An 8,367-nucleotide genomic window follows, 5' to 3' on the forward strand; every position below is an offset into this window, starting at 1 on the left:
AATGGCAGTGTTCATACATAAAAATGACTAAAAGACCTTGAAAATTCAGAAAGCAGAGGAATTTTGAATATTCTATTTTCTGTTCAGGAATACTTTCTTTTTACAAATCAGTCAACAGGAAACCAAGATCCTGAGCTTTAGTGAAGAATACAATTTTTAAATAATTTCACATTCTGTTTTTTATTTTGGGTCATTCTCAGAGTAAATTTGTTCAAAGCCACTGAGAAAGCTTATAACAATCCATGGATTTCACAATGTTTTTTCACAATCTACAGCACAGGTTAATTACATTGGTTATTTTCTTATTCCGTTTGTGATTTATGGTAAACTTTTTCAATTTGTAAACAGCCCTCTTCCTTCATTTTGTTACATTCAAAGGAGAAAGGAAATATCCAGGTTTATCTGAGTTAATGAGTGCATTTAACCTAAGCCATTGTACAGAGTCTGGATGTTCCCCCATGTACAATCTCGCAAAGTTAAGTAGAAACTAAGAAAGAACAGTAAATTATCAGCCAATTTGTGCCTTGGGTGAATTATGACTACAGTTATATCACGTCTTAAGCAGGTGCAAGGAAATTTCTCCTAAAAATGGATCCTCAAGGGGGAAGGAATCAGAGACCTAAGCAGGAAGCAGAAAAGAAGGAAAGGAAGCAGTGGGCAAGCTGGAAAGCAAGAGAGGATGCATCTTCGTTCTGGGATGTGGCCAATGAACAAGCTACTCTTAGAGTTCTGTGAATCTCAAGAAGAACATATGTTTGTCATGGCTAACCTAGGATATATTTCCAAGAAGTCTGTTCATCATTTAATAGCACAAATCACACTATAGTGCGATTTGCTCCACTATAGTGACAAACTTACCAGTTTTATAAAACAATGAATTCATTTCTTTTCGGAGTATGTTAAGAAATGGGAAGTATTAGGCTGAGAATTTGCTTAATATTGTGACATCTACTATTTGCTCTGGGGGGACATGTCTGACTATAGCCTTACACCTCTGGACTGTGTCTGCTGCTCCAACAGCTGTTGTTGGGACTTAAGAAGAGAAGATTGTCCATCAAATAGAGTGGGATGATTTTTTCTTTTATAGGATAGTTGAATAACAGTGTGCTGGAGCTGTGACTGTCTTTTTCACTTTTCACTTGACTATTTGTCTTATTCATTTTTTGATTCCCCCCCCCTTTTTTTTTCCTTGAGGTGTAAAAATATAAATGAGTATGTTCTAAGCACACTGATTATTGGCAATGCTGTTGTCACAATCTTCTTTGCTCCAATATAATATGAAAACTGTTTACCTTTAGAGGCAATGACAGCAGGGACAATAACAACAAAAACAACAATAGTAATAATAATATGTTGATTAACCATTAGGCCATATCAGAATAGATAATGATAATGATAATGATAATGATAATGATAATGATAATGATAATGATGATGATGATGATGATGATGATGATGATGATGATAATAAAAAAAAATCAGTGACTGTGCCAAAATTACACAAACTGACTACAAGCAGTGTCATGACCAAGTTGTCAAATTATTCACTGGAAACTTTATCAGAGGTTTGGATGTGAATGTAGCAAGAGCCACTGGGACCATTAGGTTGAGAAGGTTTTGGAAAATGAATGGGCTAAGATCTTATGGGACTTTAAGATCCAACAGGCAGGCATCTTGTTTATGACATGCCTGATATAACAGTCATTGAATAGAAGAAAGTCTAGAGGTAGAAACTAGAGTGCAAGGTGCAAGGATACAGAGGTAGGAGCTCTGCTTGGTACAAATAGGCTTAACTTAAAGAGACCAAGCCTGGAAGAAATGGCTAGGAAGAAGAAGAAAAGGAATTGCTTAACTTTGCAAAGCAACTTAAGGCAATAAAAAGAAGACATTCATTTAAAGTAAGACAGAAAGATTACTTGAAAGTAGTGGAGAAAGTCAAAGCTTGAAGTAGGAGGAGAATTAGTCATGAGTCAGAGGCAACTTGAGACAAAAGAGAGATAAGAAAAAAGGAGAGTGAATGACAGAAAGATTACTTGTGAGTAAGAGTCAAGGGACAATGCACAATTTTTCCCCCCTCTGCTGTGTGTCTTGTTGATGTGCCTACCTGCAATTGGGGTCCAAGATGGATTGGCAGTCCACCCATGAAGGGAACTGCCCGATGTGTCAGCTGAAAAAGGGACTGAGGCCAGGAAAATTGGGCAGTGGTGTGTACTTACTATGTGTATATGCATTAGGTAGTTGAAAGTGTATTGCCTCTTTAAGGGAACAGTTGGGATGAGTGAGAGAGATTCTGAACAAGCCTTCAGAAACAAAAATTCCAGTCTGTTGAGTTCATTAGCTACTGATGTGTAAAGTTCATCAGGTAACTTTGTAAATATGATTGTAGGCCTGTATGGTTGTTGTTGTTTTTTTAATGCAAGCAGTCACATAAAGCATTAACTTTGGTTCCATCCAAGTGACAAAGTAAAGATGTTTGTTAGTTCCTAAGTAAAAGTTCGTTTCAGGTTTTATTGGATCTAGAGAGGGCTGAAACATTCCCTAGATACACACAAAGAGACAAACTGGTTGGAATGTTGGCAGCTGCTTGGTTAAAGGATTTGGATAGGAATTAGAAAAGAAACTGAAAAGAATTCTTAGAGAGGGAGTTTCCCTTTGAGGAGCAGCTTCTCAAACTCAGGGTTACCTAAAGAGCTATGAAATGGAAAGTGAAATGAAAAGGTAGCAGTAGTCTTATGTGTAAACTGAAGACAGATGGAAATGATATATTACCTCAGCAAGTGCATTTTAAAAATCCTCACATTTCTAAACTCAGGTAATGTGGGCTCAAGGAACATTTGTGAGAGAAAGTAAAAAAAAAAAAAAAAAGACAAACGGTCAAACTTTTGCCAGTTGGCTTTATTTTCCCTTGCAGAAATGTAGCCATAAAAGGGGATAGGAAAATTACTTAGGGTCCTTTTGCCTGATTATTCATCCATGCAAATGCTTTCTGCTCCTTAATAGCCAAGAGCAAATCCAGTGTTAGAAGCTTTAGGTGTGTCCCTTGAAACATTTAGCACTGTCCTTTATTTTGCCCCATTAAACTGCTGAATGTAAGCCTAAGCACAGCTGGGTGATGCGAGGGAAATGTGAGAGAGAAAAAGTGAGAGACTTTCACTTTCTGAATTTCAGCTGCCTCTCCCCTCCGTTATCTATATTAAATTTACCTTGTAAGCTTGGGCAAGAATGTATTCTTGCTGTGTACTCAATAACACAGCCTTCTTTTCCTGGCTCTTAGGTCTTCCAGGGGAGGTATGGCAGCTCTGTGAAAGCAGAGCTGATGACTGGCAAAGACCAAGAACCAGTGAGTAGGCTGGTGCCTTGGAACATCTCTGGATAAGGAGAGGACAGGAGATTGCCCATGTGTACTCCAGACAACTGCTGCTTGCAAGGAGACCACAGGACAGCAGTTTTCTGCAGGTTTGAGCACCATGAGATGATAGGATCAGCAATCTTGCTTGCAACTGCAGCAGAGCCTTTTAAAGGCCACTAAGTTCACAAACCTCACTTTCTAATCACTTTCAGAAATTGTCTATTAACTATCTTAAAGCTATTAGAGACCTTTGGAACAACAAGTTTGAAAAGTCTTCATTGGGTGAGTTTATCTTCAACTCTGAACAAAAGAAAAGTTAATTACAAGCTTAAGAACTTAAAGAATTTGAAATAAATAGCAAAAAACTAAATAAGATTCTAAATAAGATTCTGATCTAAAAAAGTTATAAACAGATTAAGAGTCCAGATAAATTTGGAATATTGACTTTTTAAGAGTTAACTATAAAAAAATAACATCTTATGAGAGACAGACTTATTTTGGCTGTTCTGGCAATTACAAGTCATAATAAAAGATAAGTAATGATTTTAGAAACTGGATGCTAGAGGGGACTAAAGATTTTAAGCAGAAGAAAAAAACATACAAGCCTGATGTCAGTTAACACTAGGACTTACAAAATGATACAAAACATTATAACATTGTAAATATTAAAGGAGATGTTTGAAGAATGGAGCCAGAAATTAGTAACTACAATATCAACATTGTCAGTAAGGATGTCTGTTTCTATGGATAGACTATATCTAAAATATGTTAATGAAGGAATGTCAAATGTGGAACAAATTTTTTCTGACAAGACAGAGAAAGTACAGAATGTGGAACTACAAATGACAGGCCAAGAGAATGACTTGAAAAAGGATGCCTTACTGGATATACAAAAGAAACTGGCTGAATTTTTAAAAATTAAAAGGGGAACACAAATGATAAACCAAGAGAATGACCTGGAAAATTGGATCTACGAAAAAGGCTTGTTAAAGCCTTGAAGAAATCTGTGTGATGGGATAAAGAAGAATTGAAAAGAAATCAAATCAATATTGATTTGACAATATTTTATTAAATTAAAGATTAAGACTGTTAGAAGTAAAAGGAAGGAATCTAAAGTTGGTTAAAATAAGGTTCAAGTAAGGCTTTTTTTTTTTTGTAATGTTCTGGCAACCTTTTATGGACTTTTCGCTGACACCAGAGTTGAAAAGTTGATGTTTTATGGATTTGCTTATAGGTAAGGAATGGGATATGGGATGAAGAGATATCTATTTAACCTTATAGGGGGTGAAGAGTTATTGAATTTGTTTATACTTGTTGTGATGAAGGTTGGAAGTCACTTCTTTATATATTTTCTTTTTATTATATTCTTTTTTCTTCTTTCTTTCTTTTTCTTGCAGTTTTTATTCTTTCTTTCCATTCTCTTCTAAGTTTAGTTTGTATTAGTTTTTACTATTGTAATTAAATTTCTTAATAAAAAGTATATTTAAAAAAAATAACACAGCCTTCCTTTCCAAAGCTACTTTCTGTAGGAGAGGATTTCACGTAAGTCTCAGCCCTAGCCTGGCTGCTTCCAGATGTGCTGGACCTGATCTCTCATGACCCTGGCCAAGCACAAGGTACAGAAAGGTGATAATAATGTCAGATATCTGGTGACATAATTGAACCCATGCTCCCTCTCTTCAAATGTCACTTTTCCATTCTTTAATTAGCCTTCTCTTTGAATGTCATCATTTCATTACCTAATTATTTCCAATAGTGAGTGAAATCTCAGAAAGTGCATGAGCAAGTCCTAAAGGTCTACATTCCTGTAGCATAATTTACTATTACTTTGAGCCAACACTCACAAGACCTCTAGGAAGGGGAATCCAATTCCATGATTAGAAACTGAGCTGTAGATCAGTGCTGCCTGAGAGCTGTTGTTATTACTGGCAGTCTGGTTGGTGTAAATCAGTTATTAAGCAGTTACTTATCTATGGTTCCCTGACAAGAAAAGGAATGATCAAATATTTGCTTGGTCTTTGCTGGCACACATAAGTGCCATTCCTTTATTCAAACAAAATTATAGTGTTCATAAAACTAGTAATGGTTTTTGTTAAATGTGTTTGCAGGATAAAAATGAAGGCTTGGGGAAAAACTGAAATTCAGAAAAAATGCCCTTTTTCCTGTTTCTCTCCTGGCCTGTTGTTTTGTTTTTCTGAAAAGTTAGAAAAATTTGGAAACAGGAAGTTTTTTTTTTCTTTTACACTAGTAGAAACTATAAGACAAGATGTCTATATATTGCTGTACTCCAAAATGTCTACTATTGACTTGTAATATGAAGACTTTTCTCCAAAGTATCATGGCACTAATTGATTGATTACAGTATGTGCCGTTAGGTCAGTGTCAACTCTTAGCAACCACACAGATTTTCTCCATGATGATCTGCCTTTGGCCCAGTCCTTAAGGACTTCCAATGGTGCACCCATCATCACTGTAACCGAGTCCATCAACCTTGCTGTTGGTTGTTTTCTTCTTTCCTTTCCTTCCATCTTTCCAAGAATTAGACTTTTATTCAGAGACCTAGATATATGCATAAAGTTTCCAAAGTATGATAATTTGAGCCTGGTCATTTTTGCCTCAGGGGAGTGGGTTGATTTGTTTGATGATCAATTTCTTTGTTTCCTTGGCTGTCCATAGTAGTTTCAGGAGTTTTCTCCAACACCAAATTTCAAAAATGTCAATATTCTGTCCTGCTTCTTCAGTCCACCTTTCACTTCCATAGAATATCAAGGGAATCCCATGGATCACACTATCCTGATCTTCGTAAGTATAACCACATCCTGGCATCTGAATATCTTTTCCAAGGCCTTCAGGGCTGCTCTAACAAGTACTAGTCTGTGGTGTATTTCTTGACTGCTTGTTCCTCAACTGTTGATGGTTGATCCTAAAAGGCAGAAGCTATCCAGCACTTCAAGATCTTTACTGTCAATTCTAAGGCTGGTTGTTCTACCTGTTGTCATTAGTTTGGTCTTCTTTATATTTAATTTTTGTCACATTTTTCAGTGTGTCCTTTACCTTTATTACTGGATCTTGCAGTTCTGTTGCACTTTTGGCTATCTGGGCAGCATCATCACTATAGTGCAAGTTCCTGATGTTTCTTCCTCCAGTTTTGAAACCACTCTAATCCTCCAAACCAACTTCCCTTAATATATATTCAACATATAGGTTGAATAAGGGGAGAGTATACAGTCTTTTGCCAACCTAGAGCTGGTCTGTTTTATCATATTCTGTCTGCACTATGGCTTCCTGACCTACAGTATATATAGGTTTCGCATCAGGAAAATAAAATGTTCTGGGATTTCCATTTTTCTAAGTATATTGCATAGCTTGACACGATCAATACAATCAAGGGCCTTTCTATAATCAATAAAGAACAAAGTGACTTCTTTTTGGTACTGTTTGGCTTTCTCAATATCCAGCATGCATCAGCAATGTCTCGTGTTCCTCAGTCTTTTCTGAAGCCAGCTGGAATACCTGGCATCTCTTTTTCCATGTAGGATTCTAATCTGTGTTGGATGATTCTAAGCATTATTTTGCTAGCATGTGAAATTAAGGATATTGTACAATAGTTTCCACATTTTCTTAAGTCTTCTTTTTTGGTACTGGAATGCAGATTGGCCTCTTCCAATCTGTTGGCCACTGTGTAGTTCTCCAGATTTGCTGGCATAGCTTGGTTAGAGCCTTTACTGATTGTTATTCTGTTGCTTGCCATATTTCTGTAGGAATTATATCACTTCCTGTAGCTTTCCAACTTGGTAATGACCAGAGTGCTGACTTCATCTTCTAGCACTAAATCTTCTTATAAGTAAGGAATATCTTCTAAGGTATCTTGGATGTTGACATCTCTACTGTACAGTATTTCAGTATACCCCAACCTTCTTTGATATTCTTTGAATCAGTTACTATCTGTCCATTGGTGTCCTTTAGCATACCAATTTGAGGTTGAAGCCTCCATTTGAGTTCAGAGATCTTTTGGAGGATCATTGTTTTTCCATGTCTGTTTACATCTTCAGTGTCTTTACAAATGTTGTTGTAATTCTGCTTCTTGTCTCTTCTAACAGTTCTCTGAAATCCTTTGTTAAGTTCCTACCTGAAATGTTTGCCTTTCTTGGTTTTGGCTTCTCTTTTCTCCTTGGCAATTTCCATGGCTTGTTCTGACATCCAATTTATTTTCTTCTGTTTCTTCATCTTTGGAAATCTCTTTTCACATTCAACCTTAATGGCTTCTTTAAGTTCATTCCACAGTTCCTCTAGTTCTCTATTAATGAGATTCAGGACTTCAAAGTGACTCCTAATGTTCTTGCAAATTATATTGTGGAAACTAGTTGGCTGTCTTCTTCTTAACTTGGAACTTGCACATGAGCAGTATGTAATCTGTTCCAATCAGCATTTGGTCATGTCTTTCATGCTATCATCTGAGCTTCTCCATCTCCTGTTAGCAATAATACAGTCAGTTTGATTTCTATGTACTCCATCTGATGATGGATACAGGTGTAGTTTTGGTTGTATGAAAACAGTGTTAGCTATGAAGAAGTCATTGGAGTGGCAGAAATTGATGTCAGTCTCCTGCTTCATTTTGGTTTCCTAAGTTATACAATCCAACTACATTTTCCTCTTTCATGTTTCCAACTTTGGCATTGCTGTCTCCAATCACAAACAGCACATCTTGCTTTCAAGTTGTGTCAATTTCAAAATTATCATAAAAGTAATCAACCTGCTCTTCTTCTGCATCAGTGGTTGAAACATACAGTTGGAGATTGTCATATTAAAGGGTTGTCCATGAAGTCTAATTGGCATTATTCGGTCATTGAATAGTAGCCAAGTACTGTTCTCACTATATCCTTCCTAACTATAAAAGTAATGCTATTCCTTCTTTGTTTTACATGTCCTGAGTAATAAACAGTGTGATCCTCTGATTGAAAATATCTGATCCGGTCCATCTCAATTTGTTGATGCCTAAGATGTCAGTTTATAGTTAC

The sequence above is a fragment of the Python bivittatus genome, unplaced genomic scaffold (assembly GCF_059951505.1).
Source record: "Python bivittatus isolate LINGU-HERP-01145 unplaced genomic scaffold, Pbiv_v1 ctg000610_np1212, whole genome shotgun sequence".
Lineage (NCBI taxonomy): Eukaryota > Metazoa > Chordata > Lepidosauria > Squamata > Pythonidae > Python > Python bivittatus.